Genomic DNA, 11,929 nt, shown 5'->3' on the forward strand with positions numbered 1-11,929 from the left:
CTCAAGCCCGAACCAGAGCGGGGCAAAAAGAGACCCCTGGGAAGGCATTTCGGGTTCCAGCACCCCACACCCCTGTCTCAGCACCCTCTCCTGCTAACAGCTCTCCCTGGAATCTGAATTAGCTGGGCCCTAAGGAGACTGCCCTGCCTTTTTCTGGCAGGAGGGATTAGGAAAACTACCCTTTACCAAATGGGTTTTCAGGGTTTTGCAAAGAGACTCGAGGGTGTGCACTAACATTCACATGTTCACCATACGCCCTACTAAATCACGCATCTTCCTGGTACAGGCGGTCACAAAGGTGGGTCAGCGGATGCACACGCAAATGAAGCTCGGGGTCGTCGTGTTTAAAATCGTGCCACGTAGGCACCTGTAGGGTTAGTCAACAAGTTCATCTTTCTTGTCTCGAAAGCTCATTTTACTAGTGCAGCAAGACCTCCCCCTGCAAGGTGGAGAGAAGGTCCCCAGCACCTTTGTGTGTGAGGCCATCCGTGCATTCACCCTGCGTGTGCGTATGGCCGTCCCCACATCCCGGAAGGCCGCGGGGACAGCTACTGTCATTCTCTCCTCTCCGATGAGGACTGAGTAGCGGGATTGGGCCCCTACAGGGGACACCCAAAACGGCTCCAGGACCTGGCCCCTTCCCCGAGGAGGCCCAACCCAGAATGCCAGGAGAAATCTCTCATGTGGCCGCAGGCTGGGCACTGAGACCTAGCTTGCTTCCTGGTCCTTTTAGATTTACACAAGAAGGCATCGGTTAAAACGAGGAATGTTCTTTCTGGCCGCGGACTGAGCCGTGGTGCATAATGCGGGGCAGGATGGGAAGGGGAAAGTGATGTTTCCCTCCCTCGTCTACAGAGAAGGGCCGCGGGGCTCTAGAGGCCCAGATGAAGGGCTCACTAAAAATGACCCTCCCTCAAGTGTCTGCATTTCCCTCTGGCCTGGGATCAGCTTCCCAAGGCCCAAAGTGAACGGGGAACCTGGTGACCTTTGGCAAATCTTATACTTCTCCGATTGCGTCCATTTCCCCCACTTTGGTAGATGACTTCTGTAAAGCATTTGATGATTCCACCGTCGAGGGAGAGCTACAGGAAAATCGCCCATGGCAAAGCACAGCAGGGCCGGGTGAATTGTGCAGCTAGCCGACCACATCAGCATTCTGAGGAAGGAAAGCACTTATTAACTCGGCCAGTGAACGAGCCGGGCTCTGAGCCCGCACGACCGGACCGGGGGCTCGGTCTCCATATGCCCTACACGCATCCGGAGGTCCGATCCACCTGCAAAGCACCTATGCTGAGTTACTTAGGTGCCAGTTCTGTGACGGGCAGCCTCTGTGCATCTTGTCTTTTTCAGCCAGTACGTGAGCCCTGCGAGCGTGGAGGCTGCGTGTCAGTTCTTTCCCCCGTGTCCTTGTAGAAACTGGCAGGACGCCGTGCCTCGTCGGCAGCCCCCAGATCTCTTCTGGATGGACTGACCGCTGAGAGAAAGGGATGAGACCCCGAGAGGCATGTGGGCTTAGCCTGAGCACCGTCCGGACGCTGTTCGGAACTGCAAGGCGGCTCCTCAGGCAACCAGGCGCCGCCTTAAAGACGGTTACAAGTGCCGGGGGAGTCTCAGGGCTGCGTGGACCACACGCCGCGCCCCTCCCCCCCAGCCCCCCGCCCCCGGGCACGGGCCATCCAGGGGCTCACCCGGCCTGCTGTCCACCGTCCCACAGAGGGGAGGCCTGGCTAGCAGACCAGAAAATGACCCATTCCGTCATGCTGTTCAGTCATGGCCCAAACGTGGAGCGTTTGATTCTGTTCACTGTGGACTTCAGCGCAGGGACCTGCACATTTCTACCACCTCGCGTGCAATAACAGCAGAGGGGCCGTCGTCGTTGTTGTTGTTGTCGTTGTCAAAGATAATAAAAGTCTCTGATATTCAGCCAGAATGTGTCCTTGTGACCTGCACAGGTCGGTAGCCAATGATACCACACATAACCAGGAAAAGGCAAACGTGTGTATTATCTACATCTTCTCGTAACTGCGTGCGATAACATAAAACTGCAGGAAGTACCGGGCAAAGAGAATAAAAGCCGTCTATTCAACCCCTGGCATGCCTGCCCTCCCCCGCCTGCTCGAAGATCACCCTTCCGCAGATTAGGACGGGGCCGCTGTGAAACACACCCTGCCCCTGCCCCTGCCCCTCGTCAAGGCTGGGCCGGGCTCCTGGTTCCTGAGTCACAAATCGCCTTAACATCTGCGTTGTGTCTGCTGGAGTTTAGGGGAGGCCCGTGACGTGCTTCCAGCCAAAGTCACAGGCTGGCTTCGGGTGCAGGGGTGCGGCCCACTTTGTGCAAACACCGCCCGTGTGCAAAGCCACCTGGAGGGAAGTGTGACCTTAGGGAGGGCACAGTCAGGCGTGGGGACAGCGTGCCTTGATCCTTTGGGAGAATTCTGATTTCTAATGACCCATGGTTAAGGAGGACGATGCCCTGTCTCCAGGTGGGCATTTCTGCCCAGGCTCGCCAGGCACAGGTGAGCGGGAACAAGGTCCTTTGTCAAGTGCCCCAGAGACATCGGCTGCATGCCTGCCTTGCACAACAGCCCACAGTAACCCTGCTCTGCTTGGTCCCAGGACAGACTCCGCCTTCCTGAAGCCCAGCTTCTCTGAGGCGGCAAGCAGGGTAGAGGACGGGCTCTCCACGGCACGCCCAAACCCAGAGGTATTCGGCCTCACTCCCAGAGAAGAGGCCTTAGCTACTTTGCAGGCCATGCTAGGGGCTCTTTGTGGAAATTTGGGGATTGGCTAAATGAAATCTGGGAACTGGATCCAGGTAGGGAAGCCCAGCCTGCACTGTGGCCATCTGCACACCAGAGAAAGGGGGGTTCTGAGCTGAGGACTCAGTGCTCAGAGATACACTTAAGCTCCCTCTAGGGCGGCCTTCTTTGCCGTGGTTTCCTTCCCAGCAAGGACAGGGGAGGCCCCACACCTGCTTCTCCTGGAGACATACAGTCCCTGGCGTGGAGGGTCAGGAAATTCTGGGGTCTTTAGGATGCAGAGAAGGAACAGAATAGCGCAGGACCGGGCCATTTCCCGGAGGAGGAAGGAACCATCACCAACCAAATTCCTTATGACGCGTGCACTTGACAATTTCCAAAACACTGTCAAAGCAAGGGCCTCAGTGGAAGGCAGGACACATTCTCACCGCACACTGTTCCTGATTTCAAAACCAAACCACCAGAAACATGAAGAGAAAACAAAAGGAGCCACCAGGAGCACTTAAGGCGTCCACCGGTTTCCCAGCTCTGACGACTGATCATGACTGATCATGATAAAGACAAAAAGACCCTGTCAGGCAAATCCTCTGATGCCTTCATTGATCTGACTCTTTCACCATCAAAAAGGAATGTGGTAAGACCAGCAGGGGCAGGGGAAAAAAGGGAAAGAAGGAGAGTGACTGGGGAAAAACTAGTTTCCTGCACCTAGTCATGCTTTTACAGTGACCCAGGCCTGCAGCCGTCACCGGTGACAAATAACGAAAATCCAAGCACTGTTCCTTCTGGCGTGGTCACTTGTGAGTAAATGCAAGAACTGGCCTGTTTGTAAATATTCCCATCCACCTGATCCATTAGAACTCACAAAAAATATTTAAACACCCAACGGGTAATTAGAATCCACAACCACAGAGTTCAAAAAATTGTATTGTAGACAGTGATTTTGCATTTTAATTTTTTTTTAATGTTTATTGTTGAGGGAGAGAGAGACAGAGTGCGAGCAGGGGGAGGGGCCGAGAGAGGGGGAGACACAGAACCCGAAGCAGGTTCCGGGCTCCGAGCTGTCAGCACAGAGCCCAATGCTGGGCTTGAACCCATGAACGGTGAGATCATGACCTGAGCCAAAGTCAGACGCTTAAGCAATTGAGCCACCCAGGCGCCCCGTAACTTGGCATTTTAAATAAAAAAGCATTCCCTACGGGGCTCTGGAGATGGCAGAGGGTGTGTGTGTGTTGAAGGTGCTGGGACAGGAAGGGAGCCTGGCCTGGACTCTGGGCCACCAGCCCACCCAGCGTTGCGCAGGGGGCATGCGGTGCAGGCAGGGCCTGGCTGGGGGCGATTCTGTCAGAGCACAGTCTTCTCCATCCCGGCTCGTCCCTACCCACTGGGTTCTTGCATCTTTCTGGTTCCTAACCTCCCAGGCTTCCTCTCCCATTTCCAGGCCTCCTTGTGGAAATCTGGCTTTTGCTAGTATGTCCTCGGATCCTTCGTTAGATGTGGTGGACACGATGCTGTCCCGACTCCGGGCCACCAAGGATGACCTCCCTGGGAACCCAACTGTCCCCCTGTGCCCAGAGGGCCTGGGGCCACGCTGGAGAGCTGGTCTTCGGTTCTGGATGGAGGAGGGAGCCGGGTCCACAAGGCCTGGGAGCAGCCTTCCTGGGGGAGGAGCCTGCTGGGTCCAGGGGGACAGGGATGAGTCTGGTGTATGTAAAACAGAGCAAGGGCGACTCGGGAAGAAGGTAGGGAGCCTGCAGAACTTCCAGCGTGCGTTCTGGAAAGGCTGGAGACCAGCCGTCAGTTAGAGAGCCTCAAGGGCCGTGACGGGTTTTGGGTCTACAACGTGCACCTTCACTTTGGTGGCTGTGTGAAGAAGGTGTTTCCGGGGGAGCCCAAGAGGAGGCAGGAAGCCTGGTTAGGAGGCGCGTTCTGGATCCCAGAGAGGGAGAGGGCTCTGACCTAGCATGGGGGTCGCTAGCATGACCTTCGGCAATGCCCCACCTGGTTCGGTGAGTGGTGCTCTGGGATCCAGGCAGTGCCTCCCTCCACGGGCCATCATCCCGAGCCCTCCCACCCCAGAGCTGGATTCAATCCAGCTGAGGAAGGCCTCTAGGTCATTTCTGGCTGTAAACGGCCTCGCAGAAAAGATACACCTTGTCAGAAGAGCCTCTCACCTAACCCAGGATGCACCGCGTGGTCATTCCTTGACTTCCCGGTCCTACCTGCCACCCACCTATCCGACTCCACATGCAGAACCTGGCCGCTTCTGACCTTTGACTCCATCTCCTGGCCTCTCATCCTGGCTCCTTCTCTCAGCCCAGCGGCTTCAGGGACAGAAGACGCAGCCAGGACCCTCCTGTTCGACTTGGCCCAATGGCACCAACACCGGGCGTCCCTCCGGGCGGACCTCGCCCAGGCCCGGCCTCGCTGGGGGGCGGCCCTGCTGACCGAAGACCAGTGAGCAGACTAGGTTCAGAGGTGAGACAGGAAAAAGAGAAGAGTCTCACCCGCTGACGAGGGAGGCACAGAAGAGTGAAACCCTTCCACACGGATTTCTAGAATGATCGTCGGGATGATGCCACCCTTCGGGTGCCCGCCCACCCTGTGCCAGCTCCTGGCAGACAGTTGCCATTTTCTGATCTCACCACAAGTGTCAGGCATAGGGGTTGTCCCCGCATCACAAATGAGGAAACTGAGGTTCAGACAGCCTTAGAAGCATGTCAAGAAATCTCATCTAGGAGCGCCTGGGTGGCTCAGTCGGCTGGGCATCCGACTTCGGCTCAGGTCGTGATCTCACAGCTCGTATGTTCGAGCCCCGCGTCGGGCTCTGTGCTGACAGCTGGGAGCCTGGAGGCTGCTTCGGATTCTTTGTCTCTCCCTCTCTCTGCCCCTCCCCTGATTGTGTTCTGTCTCTCTCTCTCCCTCAAAAATAAGTAAACATTTACAAAAAATTCTTTTAATAAAAAAATTTACAAAACAGAAAGCTCGTCTGGCAGTGTAAAAGGACATTCCATCCCAAGCCTGGATCTGTTCCCACAGCCCTGCTCCAGGAGTAGGTGGCCCCTGTAGCCCGGACACATGGGAATATGCCAGACGGTCTTTGCTCCCTTCTCTGAGAGTCAATCAGGAGAAGACAGCTTGTCTCAGGCCTAGCCTGGGCCTCAGTCAGTATAAATCCGGTGTGTTCATTTGTCCCTGGGTCTGTGTTCGCGTCAAGGGGCTCCTGAGTCTCTCTCAAGCGTTATCTGCGCCTTCCGTTTTCCTCAGATTCTCAGCAACTCGGGGAAGGACTGAACTGTACGTTCCTTGTTTCTGGTTCCACAGCTCCAGGCTCTGTGCTCTAGGCTCCGTACCCAGGGAACGCTCGATGAGTGCTATTGACTGGCTGACTCAGGCCCCGTCTGCCCACAAGAGCCATTTCGAGCAGCTTCAACTGAAATGCGGATGGAGTCAGTTAAAGTCAAATAAGCAGTCTGGTCGATTTTCTTCTTCCTCCCCACCCCCGTTCCCAGTGCCGCCGGGAGACTGTGGGTTCCCTCCTTCAGGGAGGAGGACAAGAGCCGGCAAAGCACCCCGCTTCCCCGAGAAAGGCAGCCCACGCTCTCTCCACCCTTGGAGTGTGTCAGACTGATCCCGATTCTCCAAAGTGTCAGCCTCACCTGGCAAATGTTATCGGACACCTGCTCCTCGCCAGGCAGAAAGGAACAAACACGACCTGGCTCTCTGTGTCCCTTCTCTGTCGTTCTGCGAAATGACAGGGGAGGAAGGCGATTCTTAAAATTGAAAAAAAAAAAAAAAAGGACACCTGTGATTACCCAAGAACTTACTTCTTTAGTCCATGCACAGATACTTGAATACAGTGTAGCCTTCGTTAATAAAGTAAATCGGATACAAAACGAGTCACGGTCCGTTCCCTGGGTAGGACTTTCTAAATCCTGAAACCCTACTTTTTTGGGACTCCATATTAAAAGGAAACACAAAATAAAATACACGCGTGTGTTTGCTTGTGAACACTGTAAATATCTCCCATATAAACTGATGATACTGGTTGGAACCCAGAAGGGGAACTGGTGTCTGGGGGAGAGGTGTGAGAGGGAGACTTTGCACATTAATTCTTTGAAGTATTTTAAATCGTGATAATTTGAATAGATGGCTTATTTAAGAAATAAGGAGATACTTTTTTTTTTTTTTTTTTAAACAAGACCAGGGAAAGCAAAACTACACAGACATAAAATCATCCAAGCTCTAGGCTACACCGACAAATGATCTTCCTAAAAAAAACACATCCTCACATGGGGGCGCCTGGGTGGCTCAGCCAGTTAAGTGTCGGGGACTCTTGATTTCGGCTCAGGGCATGATCTCACGGTTCATGAGTTCGAGCCCCACATCAGGCTCTATACTGACAGTGCAGAGCCTGCTTTGGATTCTCTCTCCCTCTCTCTCTGCCCCTCCCTTCCTCACTCGCTCTCTCTCAAAAATAAATTAAAAAAACATTAAAAAACCCACCACACCATCACTGTAATAACTTCATCATATTCAGATTTTGGTGGCATTTATAAATAACTTTTTCTGTAGGGATCCACTCTTCCAGAGCTGCTGGGTTCCTTCCTAATGCTCCATTAGGCACCGACCAGAGGGCGTGGGTAATCTTATGGGAAGGAAAAGTGGTGGAGAAGAGGTGAGTAGGTTGGCCCCGGACTGTTGTTTGTAACTTCACAGAACTCAGCAAAAACAGCACAGGAGGTGCGAGCAAGGGGGTGGAAGGATGGTGTCTCCAATTGGCCTCCCAAGTCAACCTTGACCAAGCCCCAGCCTTGACCCTGCCTGGTTAGTCATCCATTGCTTTGAGCCCTGGTATGGAAGGCAGGAAGAGCATTTAGAAACAAGGAAAGAAAGAAAGAAAGAAAGAAAGAAAGAAAGAAAGAAAGAAAGAAAAAGAAAGAAAGAGAAAGCCAGATGAGAGAGAAGAAAGAAGGGTGAAAAGGGAAGGTTTTGGACACTCCGCAGTGGGGGCTGGGAGTGCTACATCTCAGCTCACCCGGCCCCCATCCACCTGCCCGACCCCCCACCTGAATGAAGTCAAGGGAGCTTGTAAAAACCCGCAGGCTAATTCCGTAGCCTTTAAAGTAGAACCTCTCCTGCAGCAAAGGTCAGATGCTGTGGCTGGTTCCAAGCCTTCCCCGGGGGCTCCACGTACCCCCAGCTGTCCACCCCCAGGTGAGAGAGTACAACCTGTGGAGAGGGAAAAGGGACGTTGCAGTGGGGGGGGGAAGCATATCCCCCCGAAAGAAAGTCTCCTCTTCCCTTCCTCCAAAACCATCAGCTTCAGGGTGGCGTCACTCACGAGCTAAGCTGCTTTCCACTTACAGATAAAAAGAGAGGGGCGAGAGGAGAGGGAGGGAGAGAAGCCAGCACAGATGTGAATTACTGGGTAATGCTGAGCGGCTCCCCTACTGAGCCTGTTGCCATGGCAATACACTCCGGTTATGGACCACTTTGGGAGGGGGTGCAAAGGATTGCAGGGAAACATCACGAAAAACAGCAGCGTGAGTTGGGCCTAGGCTGTCTGTATTTCTGGAAGCGTTTTTTGGACAGATGCATTTTTTTTTTTTTTTTTTTTTTTGCCCCTGCCCCTGGCTCTCCCTCCTGCCTGCCCAGCGCTTCCAGACTTTCCATCTTCTTTTCCTCGCTTGCACCTTCCCATCATTCAGAGTGCCTCTCCAAGCCTGTCTTCCCTCAATAAAGCAGGAGGCTGTTGGATGTTTCCTCCACACACGCTTTATTATACTCGCATGTTCACCACGGCTGTGTTCAACCTTGCGTCTACACTATGGATTTACTAAATGTCCTGGGTCTGTCACATTGATCCTTGATACGAGCTCTTGGAGCACTTCTCTGTTTCTGTGCCTCCATCCAACAATGACTACTCTGGAGTGTGACACGTCGTGAGAAGGCAGAGCCAAGAGCCCGATCAAGCTAATAGGGGAGTTGGGGTTTGGCAGGCGGCAAGGAGCGGAGGGCAGCCTCATGTGAGGTCACAGATCTCAGACATGAGGAGGCCTACGTGAGAGCGGGTCATCCAGTTCAGGGCTTGTTCGGTTTCTTCTTGGACACGGCTACCTTCTTCAGGAGAAGACCATTCAATGACTTAGCGATTTCCTCCTCAAAAAATACAAAAAAAAGTGCCGGTTGTCCCCTGGGTGGGATTGTCTTCTCCTGCCACCGGGACTTTCTACGATCTATTGAGCACCCAGTGGGTATAAGGTGCCTGGCATTTCATTTAATCGTATCATCCCCACTTTACAGATGGGAAAACTGAGGTTCAGAGCGGGAGACTCCCTTAAGCCACTCAGTGAGCGAGGAGCAGAGCTGAGATTGGACCCCCGTTGTGCCTGACTCCAAAAACCACACCGTTCTGCTGCCCTTTGCTGCCTCGTAGAGTATATTGAGGATGAAGGAGCCAGTTTGCACCAGCTGGAGGGGGTCGGAGAGGAAGAAGGAGGCTGACTGACTCTGTCTGCTGGCCACCGACCTGCTCTCGGAGCTACAGTGTCAGTCGTGGGGACTGGAGCTCCATGTTGCTGAGCAAATTATTGTCGGGGCAATTACATACCTTGTCACCACCTCCCTCTTACCAAACAGAGGAGCAACGGGGATGGGCAAGAGGGAAGCGTGGCCGGTGCCAGGGTTTATGGTCCCGCTTGAGAAGGTGGGCTTGGGTAGAATATCCTTCGAGGCTATTGCTGTGTCATAACGGGTATTGGCATACCCAGCAGTAATCACAATACCGCCACGCCCCATTTATTGAGTGTTTATAGACCCAGGCACTGTCTCAGATGCTTTATAGTTACATGGCTTTATATAACTGCCTCAGAAAGTTAGTGACTTGCCCAAGGTCCCACAGCTAGTAAGCAGCAGGACTTCAACCCGGTTTACTTGCAAACCTGTGCTCTTTTCAACACCGAAAACCAGCTCCCTGAGTCATCAATTCACCCGCCAAGTATTTATTGCATACCAGCTACGGGAGGTACTGCTCTGGACGCTGGGGATACATCAGTGAATACAGATTCCGGACCCCATGAGAGGGGAGGAGGAGTGCGATGGAAAGGAAGAAACAAACAAACAAACAAATAAACAAAACAAGAACAAAAACCAGCGTGGGAGAAGAGGGCCTCACCGGTGAAACCGGTGATGTAGGCAAGTTCAATAGAGGTCGGGTGGGCCCGGCGAGCGGGTGAGATCAGAGCCGGCACCCGGCGAGGGACTTAGCCACGGCACTGTCTGGGGAAGAGAGCTGCAGACACAGAGAACAGACAGGACAAAGGCCCTACCGTGGCCACCCCTGGGGTGAACCCCAGTGAGGTTCTGAGCAGATACAGTGCCACCTGCCTTACATTTTCAAAGGATCACTGGCTGCCCTGTTGAGAGTAGAGCACAGGTGTGGAGGAGAGAAGGAAGAACGCCTATTGGAGGTCACTGACACAATCCAGGGGGACGTGGTGGTGGCCCAGGGTGACAGTTAGGGGAGCTGGATATATTTTAAGGAAGGGGGATTTCCTGATGGTTCAGACGTAGGGTATAAGAGAAAGAGAGGAATCTGTATGACTTCAAGGTTTGGGGCTTGAACGGCTTGAGGAAAGATGGTCCCACCAGCTGGGATGGGAAGGCTGTGAGCGGAGCAGGTGTCGGTGGGAGGGGGCCCCAGGGGTGGTGAGGAACTCGGTTTTAGACACGTGGCGTTTAAGATGTCTGTTCCCTTTGCAGCGATGTCAAGAAGGCCTCTGGGTAATATTTTGAATGGGGGAAGTATTTTAGAACTTCTATAAATAAGTATGACTTTCAAGATTTCAGGTGTAAGCTTCATTCACCAGGGGAGCAAAAACGATATCAAACTTCTTATTTGACATAAAACGCCTCATGGATTCAGTGCCATAGTATTCAGTACAATAGAAATTCCCGACCCGGGTGGGCAGGAAAAAAGGAGGAAAAATCACCCAGAAGCAGAAGAGGAAGCTAGTCTAGGATTACTAATTTTTGTTCCAGATAATCAAGAGCTGGCTGAATACATTCAAAGAAACCTTATGTCTGAGGAATAAAATGAATTTGAAATAAGTACGTTATCTGAACGGAGAATTCACATTTCACATATAGATCTGGAAATAAAAAGCCTGATTAATTTCACATTAGGTTAACAAAACTCTTTTGGGACCTAGTCGTTAACCAAAAGTTAACCAGAGGGCCAACAGGTAATTACAGGTAGCTGTTTCTCTGAATTAAGAAGGAGTGGGGAAGGGGCACCTGGGTGGCTCAGTCAGTTAAGCGTCCAACTTCAGCTCAGGTCATGATCTCGTGGTTGGTGAGTTCGAGCCCTGTGTTGGGCTCTGTGCTGACAGCTCAGAGCCTGGAGCCTGCTTCGGATTCTGTGTCTCCCTCGCTCTCTGCCCCCTACCCCCGCTCCCCCTCTGTCTCTCTCTCAAAAATAAAATAAAAACATACAAATAATTTGAGAAGCAGTGAGAAGCACCATTGCTCTACCTTCTCCACACCAAACTTACTCTAAAGCGTTTCCAAGTTTCTTGCCTAGTTGCTACAAGTCTCAGAAAAAGGACAGCCTTGCCACCCAATGGTTGGAGCTCCTGCTTTGGGTAAGTCACCGCCCGCGGTGTCTTTCCTTCCTGAGCCCTCGCTGTTCCGTGTACCTTTTGATATCCCTACTTTTTGATGTGTAGAAATGAACCTCATCAATTCAGATCTTGGCAAATCCCCAGGCAAGACTGTGAAGTTTCGAGTATAAAATAATCATGGAGACGTTGAGAATCCACAGAACGAGCTCCGTCTGCACAAAGTTCAGAAAGTTCGGATAAAATACTTCTTGGCAAGGCAGGGTGGGGACTTCAACGGTGGACGAGTAAGATTTGAAGCCTCCTTGGAGAAAATGGGGCATCTTGTCCTGGAGCCCACAGCACACCTGCTGATGTTCTCTGTTTTTCTCTCGGGCTCTTGATTCTGTTTAGAAAATCTCTCATCATTATCGCCAGCAGGGTTTATGCTGAAGAGGGTCTGTGTGCATCGAGTGAAACAAAGACGGCCCAGGCCTCTGTGGGCACTGGCAACGTGTTTTGGATGAAGAGAGATAAGGAAACACCCTGAGTATTTCATCTTGGCCCTTCCGT

Source organism: Panthera pardus, unplaced genomic scaffold, assembly GCF_024362965.1.
Source record: "Panthera pardus isolate Hobbes unplaced genomic scaffold, ASM2436296v1 HiC_scaffold_22, whole genome shotgun sequence".
NCBI classification, from domain to species: domain Eukaryota; kingdom Metazoa; phylum Chordata; class Mammalia; order Carnivora; family Felidae; genus Panthera; species Panthera pardus.